Source organism: Bombina bombina, chromosome 7 (genome assembly GCF_027579735.1).
Source record: "Bombina bombina isolate aBomBom1 chromosome 7, aBomBom1.pri, whole genome shotgun sequence".
Taxonomy (NCBI): domain Eukaryota; kingdom Metazoa; phylum Chordata; class Amphibia; order Anura; family Bombinatoridae; genus Bombina; species Bombina bombina.
This window is the reverse complement of record NC_069505.1, coordinates 597,251,091-597,266,011: the sequence shown is the minus strand read 5'-3', so window position 1 is coordinate 597,266,011 and position 14,921 is coordinate 597,251,091.

Here is a 14,921-nt window from a genome sequence, read left to right as displayed (position 1 = left end):
CCCCGCTATCGCTGACCCCTGCATATTATTATTAACCCCTAATCTGCCGACCGCACATCGCCACCAGCTACGTTATCCCTATGTACCCCTAATCTGCTGCCCCTAACACCGCCGACCGCTATATTATATTTATTAACCCCTAATCTGCCCCCTCAACGTCCCCTCCACCTGTCTACACTTATTAACCCCTAATCTGCCGACCGGACTGTGCCGCTATTATAATAAAGTTATTAACCCCTAATCCGCCTCACTCCCGCCTCAATAACCCTATAATAAATAGTATTAACCCCTAATTTGCCCTCCCTAACATCGCCGACACCTAACTTCAATTATTAACCCCTAATCTGCCGACCGGAGCTCACCGCTACTCTAATAAATGTATTAACCCCTAAAGCTAAGTCTAACCCTAACACTAACACCCCCCTAAGTTAAATATAATTTAAATCTAACGAAATAAATTAACTCATATTAAATAATTTATTCATATTTAAAGCTAAATACTTACCTGTAAAATAAACCCTAATATAGCTACAATATAAATTATAATTATATTGTAGCTATTTTAGGATTTATATTTATTTTACAGGTAACTTTGTAATTATTTTAACCAGGTACAATAGCTATTAAATAGTTAATAACTATTTAATAGCTAAAATAGTTAAAATAATTACAAAATTACCTGTAAAATAAATCCTAACCTAAGTTACAATTAAACCTAACACTACACTATCAATAAATTAATTAAATAAAATACCTACAATTACCTACAATTAAACCTAACACTACACTATCAATAAATTAATTAAATACAATACCCACAAATAAATACATTTAAATAAACTAACTAAATTACAAAAAATAAAAAAGAACTAAGTTACAAAAAATAAAAAAATATTTACAAACATTTGAAAAATATTACAACAATTTTAAACTAATTACACCTACTCTAAGCCCCTAATAAAATAACAAAGACCCCCAAAATAAAAAAATGCCCTACCCTATTCTAAATTAAAAAAGTTCCAAGCTCTTTTACCTTACCAGCCCTGAAAAGGGCCATTTGCGGGGCATGCCCCAAAAAATTCAGCTCTTTTGCCTGTAAAAAAAAACATACAATACCCCCCCACATTACAACCCACCACCCACATACCCCTAATCTAACCCAAACCCCCCTTAAATAAACCTAACACTAAGCCCCTGAAGATCTTCCTACCTTATCTTCACCATACCAGGTTCACGGATCCGTCCTCTGAAGTCTTCATCCAAGCCTCCAAAATCTTCATCCAAGCCCAAGCGGGGGCTGAAGAGTGACGTCTATCCTCCGGCTGAAGTCTGGATCCAAGCGGCGGCTGAAGAAATCCATCATCGGGCTGAAGTCTTGATCCAAGCGGGCGCTGAAGAAGTCCATCATCGGGATGAAGTCTTCTATGATGCGGAATCTTCAATCTTCTTTCTTCCGGAGCCATCATCTTCCAGCCGACGCAGATCCAGCCTCTTCTACCGACGCCTACTTGCCGAATGACGGTTCCTTTAAGGGACGTCATCCAAGATGGCGTCCCTTGAATTCCAATTGGCTGATAGGATTCTATCAGCCAATTGGAATTAAGGTAGGAAAATTCTGATTGGCTGATGGAATCAGCCAATCAGATTCAAGTTCAATCCGATTGGCTGATCCGAACAGCCAATCAGATTGAGCTCGCATTCTATTGGCTGATCGGAACAGCCAATCGGAATTTGAGGGACGCCATCTTGGATGACGTCCCTTAAAGGAACCGTCATTCGGCGAGTAGGCGTCGGTAGAAGAGGTTGGATCCGCGTCGGCTGGAAGATGATGGCTCCGGAAGAAAGAAGATTGAAGATGCCGCATCATAGAAGACTTCATCCCGATGATGGACTTCTTCAGCGCCCGCTTGGATCAAGACTTCAGCCCGATGATGGATTTCTTCAGCCGCCGCTTGGATCCAGACTTCAGCCGGAGGATGGACGTCACTCTTCAGCCCCCGCTTGGGCTTGGATGAAGATTTCGGAGGCTTGGATGAAGACTTCAGAGGACGGATCCGTGAACCTGGTATGGTGAAGATAAGGTAGGAAGATCTTCAGGGGCTTAGTGTTAGGTTTATTTAAGGGGGGTTTGGGTTAGATTAGGGGTATGTGGGTGGTGGGTTGTAATGTTGGGGGGGTATTGTATGTTTTTTTTTACAGGCAAAAGAGATGAATTTTTTGGGGCATGCCCCGCAAATGGCCCTTTTCAGGGCTGGTAAGGTAAAAGAGTTTTGAACTTTTTTAATTTAGAATAGGGTAGGGCATTTTTTTATTTTGGGGGTCTTTGTTATTTTATTAGGGGGCTTAGAGTAGGTGTAATTAGTTTAAAATTGTTGTAATATTTTTCAAATGTTTGTAAATATTTTTATATTTTTTGTAACTTAGTTCTTTTTTATTTTTTGCAATTTAGTTAGTTTATTTAAATGTATTTATTTGTAGGTATTGTATTTAATTAATTTATTGATAGTGTAGTGTTAGGTTTAATTGTAGGTAATTGTAGGTATTTTATTTAATTAATTTATTGATAGTGTAGTGTTAGGTTTAATTGTAACTTAGGTTAGGATTTATTTTACAGGTAATTTTGTAATTATTTTAACTATTTTAGCTATTAAATAGTTATTAACTATTTAATAGCTATTGTACCTGGTTAAAATAATTACAAAGTTACCTGTAAAATAAATATTAATCCTAAAATAGCTACAATATAATTATAATTTATATTGTAGCTATATTAGGGTTTATTTTACAGGTAAGTATTTAGATTTAAATAGGATTAATTTATTTAATAAGAGTTAATTTATTTAGTTAGATTTAAATTATATTTAAAGGGCCACTGTAAGTAAATATTTTCTATGCCTGTTACTAACTAACTACCCTAAATACGCTTTTTATCAATAGCATTTAATTAACATATCCCTACCGTATATCAGAAATCTTGTCTGCAAATTTAATTGTTTTCCAAACCCACTCCGTGGATATCCTTTGCTCTGTACCAATCAGTTTACAATACCTAGGTTTCAAAATTGCGCTTTAAACACAAAGTTATTGGTTTAAGTATTTTGAACACTCAGTGCTGAAAATAGTGGGCAGGATAACGTGACATCATCAGCGAATAAAAGATATAACTTTTATAACGTTATGAAACTTCGTTTTGGAGAAAATATAGGTCAGTAGGTTTTAATTAATGTTTATTAACTTTAATATGTTAGTTGTTTAGCTTAAAAATTATAACAGAAAGTAATCCTTTAATTTAGGGGGGTGTTAGTGTTAGGGTTAGATTTAGCTTTAGGGGTTAATACATTTATTATAGTAGCGGTGCGCTCCGGTCGGCAGATTAGGGGTTAATAATTGAAGTTAGGTGTCGGCGATGTTAGGGAGGGCAGATTAGGGGTTAATACTATTTCTTATAGGGTTATTGAGGTGGGAGTGAGGCGGATTAGGGGTTAATACATTTATTATAGTAGCGGTGAGATGCGGTCGGCAGATTAGGGGTTAATTATTGTAGGTAGCTGGCGGCGACATTGTGGGGGGCAGATTAGGGGTTAATAAATATAATATAGGGGTCGGCGGTGTTAGGGGCAGCAGATTAGGGGTACATAGCTATAATGTAGGTTGCGGCGGTGTACGGAGCGGCAGATTAGGGGTTAATAATAATATGCAGGGGTCAGCGATAGCGGGGTCGGCAGATTAGGGGTTAATAAGTGTAAGGTTAGGGGTGTTTAGACTCGGGGTACATGTTAGGGTGTTAGGTGCAGACGTAGGAAGTGTTTCCCCATAGGAAACAATGGGGCCACGTTAGGCGCTGAACGCTGCTTTTTTGCAGGTGTTAGGTTTTTTTTCAGCTCAAACTGCCCCATTGTTTCCTATGGGGGAATCGTGCACGAGCACGTTTTTGAAGCTGGCCACGTCCGTAAGCACCGCTGGTATCGAGAGTTGAAGTGGCGGTAAATTATGCTCTACACTCCTTTTTTGGAGCCTAACGCAGCCATTCTGTGAACTCTAAATACCAGCGGTATTTAAAAGGTGCGGCCAGAAAAAAGCACGCGTAGCTAACGCACCCCTTTGGCCGCAAAACTCTAAATCTAGGCGTAAGTGATTTATCTATGAGTTCTGGTGTTTTAAGTCAACATTGTACTAGGACAAATTGCTGTTAAATAGCAGAATATATATATTGTCCTATTGTTTCAGAGCACAGTTTAGAATTGTAATGCTTGGCTGTTAAAGGCTATTTAAAAATAAGGTTGGTATTAAAGAGACAGTTTTCTGGGCTTTGTAAGAAGGATAGCATATCTTAAGAGTTGGTTTTAACGCGTATAAATTTGTGTCATATTCTAATATTGCAAATATATTTCAAAAATGTTCATGGATATTAACTAAATAAAAGAGTTCAGGTATTTATATTAATTTTATTGTTTCTAGTAGATGCATGTTGATTAAGGGTTTCTATTTTTAAGGAAAATTATTGTTTGTATTGTGTCATAACCCTGCCATAAGCTGATATATTATTTGGATAGCACTACTAAGATTTTCATAAATATACTGACTTAATAATTGGAGGCACTGCTGAGATTTATTAATATTCCATCATATTTGATATAATATATTGGTAGTAAATAGAAATTATTTCGATATTAATATTTTGAAGATATAATTTTTGAAAGGTTGAAATATTGATTTTCATATTTCGAGATTGATATTAATATCTTGAAGTATTATTAAAGATTAATTTTTGAAAAATTAATAAAAATATAAATTTTTCATATTTAAAAATTAATCAAAAATATTAATTTTTCATATTTTCAAAGTTAATCAGAAATATTAATTTTTCATATTTCGAAATATTAATTTTTCATATTTCAAAATTAATAATTTTTTTTTTTTAAATATAGATTTCCTTTCTCTCTTTTTATTGGCAACAATTGTATTAGCATTTTAATTCAACTAAATACTAAACCAATATAATAATGTCTGTAGCCAGAAGTGACTCATTTAATTCTATACATAGCGATGAAATTGGTCCCATTACAATACCCATTACTAAAGGTCAGGTCCTTAAGAAAGATATCTTAAGTTACATTAAAGGGAAGTTAAATATTACTGGTAAATTAAATGATTTTGTGGATATGCTTGAAACTAGAGCTAAAAATATTACCGTTAATAATAATATGTGGAATGAAGAGAATGAATTCTTTCAGGAATTATTAATGATTAATCAATGCAAAACTCCCAAAAAGCGAGAGGAACTAATACTAAAATCTTGGCCCCTCTTAATATGCATTATTGACGAAATGTCGTTTTGTGTCACAGACAAACGATTGCAAATACAGGAGCTAAAAAATAGTATTCGTTCCTCACACAGATACGAAGAGGATTTAAAAATAGCCAAAAATAAAATGGATGAATTTGCCCAAAACCTAACCGCCTTAGATAAGCATAACATCAACTTACTCGCACAGATACAAGATTTAAATAAACAGCTTGCGCAAAGCCAGAGAGAATTAAGCGATTTAAAAAGGTCATATTGCCATAATGAAAACCCTTATATTAACAGTGAGAATAATGCAGATAATGCTAACTCCTTTAGCGAACGCGTCAGGGACGAGGTACTAAAATATATAGAACAATATAGACAAATGACCCCTAATGGGTCAGAAATAGATTTCCCCAATAGGCAGTCACCTCATGATATAAATCCAGAGGACTGCTGTAGCGCAGCTGGTGTGGGGGAGGGAAACTCTGACAGAGAACCCCAAAGTCAGTCTGCTAAAGTCTATGATTCCATAAAATAATCACCTTCGTACAACGCGCAGTACCTATATTCTCCAATAAGGGAACAACATCTGTAATTGATCATTTAGAGGCTATAATGAATGTTACAAGTGAGAAATTGAAAATTGAATTTCTGCCCTGGGTATTTGACAGTAAGCATCACAAATTCTTTGCTTCACTAAAGGATATGAATATTCATTCCTGGAATGGGATAAAACGACAATGCAGAAAAGAATTCGGGCAATATCACACTAAAACTGCCGCGAAAATAGCGGTATATGGTTTAAAGTGTCGTGCGAATCAGAGTCCAATCGAATTCCTTATTGTATTGAAAAATGCGTACCGTATGGCTGAAGATAATCCCAAATTTGATGGCTCAGAATTTGTAAATTTATTTTTTGAAGCATTGCCTACACCCATCAAAATTAACTTAGCTAGAGATTTTGATGAGGACTGCTCATTGGAATGGCTGATCAAAGGGAGTACAAAATTATACTCTATTCAGCAATCCAGTGAACAGGGGGTGAAAAAGGAGTCAAAACCCAAAATTGTAGCAGAAACTAGGGTATCACCTAGCCCCCTCAATTTGGAGTCTAAAAAGAAAACTTATGCGGAGGTGGCCAGTCAAAACAGGCCATCTCCACAGAGGTTTAACTCTGCCCCCTCCCCTACACAGGTTGAGGCGCAGGGAGACTATAACCAAAGTGGGGGACATAATCAAGTGAATAATTACTCACAAAGAGAATACTCACCAAATAATTGGTATCCGCGCAAGGGTAGATACAATAGACGGCGAAGATATTCTCAGAGTAACCAGACACCCCAGGTATATAATGCTCCCCAAAGTACTAATGCTGAACAAGCTGAACCCCAGGGACAACCACGCCAGAATAGAAATAGCGGCCCTGATTCTGAGGGAACCCAATGGTCCAGGAATCATTATTATGGGGCACCAAGAGATAGGCCCAGGGGTAGAGGTAACTTGTACAATCAGGTAGATATGCTGTTTACCCAGTTAAATCGGTTGAGCGAACAATTCGCTAATATGAGTCAACTTTCTACGGCTCAGCAACCGAACAATATTTTTTTAGGGGTACAGCCAGTGGTCAGCAGTGGACCACAGGCACAGTCATAAATACTGCAGCATCACCTGAGGGGGAGGGGAGAGATATACAAAATGTAATAATAAATATCAATGATACTAATCATATTCTCTCCCCACAGACCGAAAACGGACAATTTAGCTGTGATGACAGGCAACCTCATCCGGGAAAAATTAACAAACCTCTTCCCTTGCAGCACTCTCTTAACCTTATCTCCACATATGCAGTACACAAGAATCCAGCTGAACCTGTCATAGAGGAAACAGGTAGGTATGAAGTTTCTTCTGCATCGGAAAGCATGGCAAACTCGTAACACGTGGCGAAGCCCAAAAATCTATGATAACGCCAACTTTATGTGTGAAATGGTAGAAACAGCAGGAAGATATTATGTAGTAGTTGAGCTGCAGGATTCAGTCTCCAACCCTATCAGGGGATTAATTGACACTGGGTCACAGGCAACTATCTTATCCCACAAGTACATATATATACATTTGAATTTTTTGCTCTTCTGTAGATCATTCACGAATAAATACATAAAGGTGCATTTTTCAATAAAAGATAAAAAAAGAGTGATTTATCCTTCAATAATTTTTTACCAAAAAGGAAAAGAGTCCAAATATATATAATTATATATATATATATATATATATATATATATATATATATATATATATATATATATATATTTAATTATTTGAGAACACCCTTATTAAGGTCCCCATTATTAATGTGATCATACCCATATCTCTAACGTTTTGAGCTTACTGAGCGCCCCCGAAAACCATTCTCTGTTTTATCCCACAAGTACTACTCACAGCTAAATGAGCTAACACCCCACAAACCTAAAATAAGAGAATTTGACGGTTCTCTAATAGGTGTTGGGGGTGACTCCCTAAAAGTCTACGGTACTGCCTGGTTAAAATTTAAATTGGGGAACAGGGTCATAAGACACCCTGTCATTTTAGTGGCTCTGCCAACTGATCGTTTAATTATTGGTAGTGATCTCCTGAAGCGATTAAGCACCATAATTGTTGCATAAATAATGTAATTTGGTCACAAGTTAAGAGGCCTATCAATTATGAAAAATCTGATATATCTCGCACCCAACATAGCTGTCACGTGGTGGAAGAGAAACCAGATGCTGTGGAGATTCATTTCAGGAATAACTCTGTACCTGAAATCACTATTCTACAAATAGATGATCAGACTCCTTTTAGTGGCTCTGATGGTAATACTTTTAAAATTTCGCCTGGAAAGATAGCGAATATTTCCCTAGATGGCGATGTATTAACCATATCACTCCACAAGGGGGATCATAAAATCCCTAAGTGGGGAGGCCACGCTCAATACCTCACAGGGATTGAGAGAGTTAAAGAGGATCTATTTATCCCTATACAAGTGCATGACCTTGGTAAAACCAAGTATGCTAAAATAAACTTAAAACAGGAAGCTAGCTATATAAGCGAAGGTTTATTAGCGCAGATAGCTGAACCTAAAGTGATTAAATATCTTTCTCCCCAAGACCACTGTGTCCACAACCTGGATAACAGGTCTGAAAGCTATAACATCACAGCTAAGTGCTTATTATCTATCTCTATTGGTAATAAGTCATTGAAACACTTGTTTTTAGTTTTAAATACTTCCCATAATCAAATATACATTGGCAATGATATCTTACATAGATATGCCATACAAATAGATTTGATTAATTCTTGCCTTTGGAGCAGGTTAAAGGGGGACCCTGAAGTATTTTAGGATGAAAATGCAGCCCTGAAATCAAACCAGCAATTACCATATGCTGTGAATATGCAGGTATCTAGCGATGTTATAATTCCTGCTGGGGCTGATAAATTTCTTTTACCCTTACAGGTGAAGAGAGGTCAGAAAATAAAAACTTCTGAAACACTGATCTGCCTCTCCCATAGAATACAAAATCTGGGTGTCACAGTGACCTACACTCCTATGGTGAATATTGGAACGGTTCCAATACATATTGTTGTGCATAACATGACCCCACAGGATATAACATTATCCAAGGGAACTACCATAGGATATGCACTGGAATCAAGTTATTACACTTTTGGATTCCAGAATAATGTAATTGGGCTAATACCTGAAGGATACTTAACTGAAGAACAATTAATTGAACAATCCTTTGCATCCATGCCAGAGGGTCTATTTAATATTCAGTCTTTTTTATCCCTTCAGCTCAGAGGAAGGCATCTGTAAAATTGAAGAAGCCTCTCTAGTGTTTGATCAGCCAATCAAACAGCAAGATTACCCCAATACCCAGAGTCATGGGAGCAATATAAATTATAATCAAGGGGATCTCACCTTTAGGTTGGAGGAAGCCTATGAAATAGGACAGCTTGAAATCTTTCCAGGATTTCAGCAAATAGTCGAAGAGCAAATATCCTTAGCTAATGGCTGTTCCAGCGATGATGAACGCCAACAGCTGTGAGAACTCCTGATGGAGTACAAGGATATTTTTGCTAAGGATTCTTATGACTGTGGTACTACAGACTTGCACATTGCAAGAATATAAACAGATCCCGATGCACCACCTGTATTTGTCAAACAACACAGACTTCCCCTAGCCTCGTATGATTCTCTTGCAGAGATCATAAGGAATTTGGAAGAAAGAGGTATTATCAGACAGGTGCACAGCTCTTATAATAATCCTATTCTATGTGTCCTTAAGCCCAAGGGACAATGGCGTTTGTGTGCTGATTTAAGACAGCTAAACAAACGAGTGTACATGTCTGGTTGGCCTGTACCATACATTGACCAGTGCCTAGCACAAATGCAGGGATCCAAAATATTCACTGCCATTGATTGTGCGCAGGGATATTGGACCATAAAGGTACATGAAGAGGACCAATATAAGCTAGCGTTCTCTTTCCAAAAGGTTCAATATGCATTCCAGAGACTTCCATTTGGATACATAAATTCTGGACATGAATTTGCTGTATTCATGCATAAGGCTATGTCTGATGCACTGGAAAGGGGGACCTTATCTTATGTTGATGATGTTTTAATCAAAAGCACAGACTTTGAAAAACACGTCGCAGAGCTTAAACACGTCCTCAGCCAACTTAAAAGGGCAGGTGTCAAATTATCCCTACAAAAAGCTCAATGGTGCCGCACTCATGTAAACTTCACGGGACATGAAGTTACCTCTGAAGGATTAAATCCCCAGAAGAAAAAGGTGGAAGCTATAGTGAATTCTAAAAACCCAAATAACTTAAAGGAATTGAGATCATTCCTGTGTATGACAAATTATTCTCGCAAATTCATTGAAAATTATGCGGAATTAGCTAAACCACTACTACTTCTTCTAAAGAAAGATGTGAAATGGCACTGGAGTGAGTCTCAAGAGACAGCCATCAGAGAGCTGAAGAGAAATCTCACTCAAGCACCTTGCTTAGCGTACCCTGAAGGTGGTAAACCTTTCTTCTTAGAGACAGGTTACATAGATATAAACATGAGTGCTGTTTTATACCAAAAGCATGATAATTTGAACAAAGCCATTGCTTATGCAAGCAAAAATCTATCCCCAGTAGAAATAAAGTTTAGCGATTGCGAAAAAGCCCTCTTATCTACTGTATGGGCTCTACAAAATTTCTGCAGCTATATAAAGGGCGAGAAAATTATTGTAGAAACGGCCCACCAGCCTTTGCTATATTTGCAAAGTGAGAGAATAAGAGATGGGAATTTGTCTAATAGCCGCATAACAGCGTGGACTCTTTCCTTACAAGGCTGGCCCTTAGAAATTCGCTGCAAGCAGAATAAAAAGAATCCAGTCGCACAAGGGCTTGCTGAGCTCCACGACTGTACTGCTAGAGATCCTGGGGAAGAATTATCAGAAGATGATTTTCTGGAGGAACAATTGCTTTCCCCATATAAAATATACAATGAGGACCATTGCCAAACATTACCTTGGGTGTATGTTGATGGTTGTTCATACCATGCCACCATTGATAATGAGTGCAGATTAGTTGCTGGCATTGGTATAACTGGGGCAAATGGATTCCCAAATATATCTATAGGTTTCAACATTGGACCAAGATCCAGTCAAGTTGCAGAACTAACTGCTGTTTTCAAAACCATTGAAATGGCTATTGAACATGGTATTCATGAATTTGTGATCATAACTGACTCAAATTATGTGCGTGACAGTTTTGTTGAATACATGCCAACTTGGAAAAGAAATGGCATGCAGAAAAGCAATAACAAACCAGTCAAGCATGGCAAGTTGTTCTGCGAGATTGATAATCTGGTGATATCCAATGATTTAACCATACACTGGAAAAAGACCAAGGGTCATTCCAGAGTTCTAGGTTCGGATAAGGAAGGCAATGACCTTGCGGATTCATTAGCCAAACAAGGAGCCATAACTGGAGAACTCCTTAATATTGACCATTTAATGGGTGCAATTCAGGTAGAAGCCATTACCAGAAACCAGGCAAAACAACAGAGTTAGCCTAACTTGGTACAATGGAGTCAGGATTCTCCTAGTGAGGACCTGATCACTAGTCAAAAAGAAGACCCCATTGTAGGCATCTTCTATAAACACATAGAAGATCCTGAAAGCAACCCCATCTCAAAAGATGATTGTATTGGCAAAGAAGATCTTAGAATCTTAATAAAATCTAGATCACAATTCAAGTTACAGGATGGTTTATTAATTAGAACCTCAAAACTGGCATCCAGCAGTGGGTAGTACCCACCAAGTTCAGAGGTCAAATGCTTCAACATGCCCATGATGCTCCCACATCTGGTCATCGCGGTGCCAAACTCATGTATGAAATATTGCGTGATTACACTTTTTGGCCACACATGTTGAAAGATGTTCAAACTTACTGTCAAGGGTGTTTAATCTGCCCACAGTTCCAACCCACTGCACCAACGCATAGAGCGCCATTGCAGAAAAGGGGGATGGTAATGCCATGGTCAGATATACAAATTGATTTTATTGGTCCAGTAACAAGATCATCAAGAGGTAACAAATACATGTTAACCGTGACATGCCTGTTCACTAAATGGGTAGAGTGCATTAGTGCCCCTAACAATAGTGCGGAAACATGTGCAGCATTGCTCATCAACCATGTGTTTTCCAGATTTGGTTTGCCCCAAAGAATCGAATCAGATCGGGGAACCCACTTCACTAGCGAAGTGATGACCAAAATGTGGAAAATACTAGGGGTTAAAAGAAAGCTCCATATTGCTTATAGAGCTGCCTCAAGTGGTGGTGTAGAGCGTTACAACCAGTCCATTGTTAAAATCCTCAAAAAGTTTGTGAGTGAAATGGGTAAAGACTGGGATGTAAAACTACCTCTAGTCTTAATGGCATGAAAAGCAACTCCAAGTAGTGCTACCAAGATGTCACCTTTTGGACTAATGACTGGTAGAAGAATGGTTTTGCCTCAGCATCTGCTGTACCGTACATCAGACCAAAACTTGATAAACGCTGCCAATACACATCAATATGTGGAAAACCTAAGAAAGCACCTGCAGCATGCATTTGCATTTGCTCAAAGGAATTTAGAAAGATCCGCAACTGCCACTAAAACATACTATGATCTCAAAACGTCCAAAAAGGAATATGAAATAAATGATAAAGTTTATCTTTATAACTTTGGAAGAGATCAGGTTAGGGAGAAGAAATTTCTTCCCTCATGGAAAGGTCCTTTTGTCATTACTGACAAAATATCTCCAGTGGCCTATAAAATACGGATCCCCAAAAATGAAAGTTTCATAGATAAATGGGTCCATATCAATCAATTGCGAGCGTGTCATCCAAGATCCCAACTACAAGTCATAGAGGGAGAATGAAGTGTCATATCCCCAAATGAACTAAAGACATACTGTAGTTCAAAGATGCCTAGCTGATAAACATGAAGGCTCAAAATTGACAGACTATCTACATAGAAGACTGTCCATGATGTGTACGGTCAACATCCTCACCAAATACCACTAGCTTTGATCCAATTCAAATACATGTGTCCTACATATTTTTGAATTTGAAAGGGGGATTTATGTCAAGGTATTTGAAATATTATTAAAATATATATAAAAGTATATTTATCTTTATTTGATAAGCCTGTGGATGTGTACACTGTTTGTAGAACAAAGGATTGTTTCTGGGAGATCTCACACACTCAATATGCTAAATTATGCAATTGTATAATTTAGCAAGGAACTGAAATATAACACAGTTTCATGAACCATCTGTATGATTGCCTGGGAACCAATGTTAAATGATAGCATTCTGATACATAGAACAGGATACATGCCCATATATGGGTTTCCTCCAAGGGAAATGCCGATCCGTCTGAAGAGATGTGAAAAATGCAAGCATTTTTCAAAAGGGACTGGTAATTAGCACAGATTTGTTTGAGTGGCTCATGCTGTGTGGTTACTAACCCTGGAATATACCAGATGTGGTGATTAAGATAACACAGAGAAAACACATGACTTACATGCTTCCAACAACTGTAGTTAGATTTCAAAACAACTGTATATATTTTAATGGATATGAGATATATATATATATATATATATATATATATATATATATGTATATATATATATATATATATATATATATATATATATATATATATATATATATGTATATATTTTGAAAGCATGAATATCTTAACCTCTGTGTTTTTAAGAATATAAATAAATATTTGTGGACCTGGACAGAAATAATTAATGATACTTATTACTTTATTTCAGATGGAATGCCTGCGTGAGATGAAATAAGTCATATCATATAAATGTGCAATAAATGTTTATAAAGTTTTAAATACATCTTTTAAAATATAGTGAGATGAAGATATGGAAGTTACTTTGATGTGATATGACTATGAAATATAAATTTTCTGTTAGGCTAAATGAAATATAAATTATTTTAATATAATGTTAGATGTATTTGATGTTTCATATCAAAATGTTGTGAAAATTCATTAAGATATAACTTATCCAAAACAAATATTGTGAATAGTTGTTGCAGTAAATTATGATAAATGACTAACCCTTTCATAGAAATACTGATTTAAGTTGTTCAAAGGTTTAAAAATGATATTGCTGTGTCTGTTTGTAATGCTGCCACCCAGTGTTGCCATGAGAGAACTACAGCCAGAAAGCCTTTTGGCTGTTGGGAATGAGATATTCCGGTTATCCAATGACAAGGGACAAGGCTCCGTGGGCGTTTCCATAACAACAATGTATACTAAACCAATTATCCAATGACAAGCAAAAAGGGCGTGAACGAAACAGGTTATCAATGATTACAAATAATGGGAGTAGTGAATGCACAAGGGACAGTTGTCTGTAACTTGCTAAAACTAGTGATCTGATTTTGGCTGCGAGATACCTGGGAAAATTTCACTAAGCAAGGAGTTCAAAACTTAACCCTGATTTATGCAAAAACCTTCCTTCAAATGAGATGACCTAAAGACCGCTACGAATTGGTTCAAAATTGGTGAAGTATATTTTCAAAACTTGAAACAAAAAGGGAACTGGTGAGAGCATAGTCAATTTGTATTTAATAGATTTAGAGAACAGTCTGCATTTTTACTAATATTCAGCCTGTGTATGGTTAAACAAATTTTTGCTACTAAATTGTTTCATCTATGCAAATATATAATAATAATTCAGAAGTGTATATTGTATTTTAAATTGGTAGTTATAAGCCTAGGTATTGTTTAAATTTGTATCTGGTAGACTAAGTGATTTATCTATGAGTTCTGGTGTTTTAAGTCAATATTGTACTAGGACAAATTGCAGTTAAATAGCAGAATATATATATTGTCCTATTGTTTCAGAGCACAGTTTAGAATTGTAATGCTTGGATGTTAAAGGCTATTTAAAAATAAGGTTGGTTTTAAAGATACAATTTTCTGGGCTTTGTAAGAAGGATAGCATATCTTAAGAGTTGGTTTTAACACGTATAAATTTTGTGTCATATTCTAATATGGCAAATATATTTCAAAAATGTTC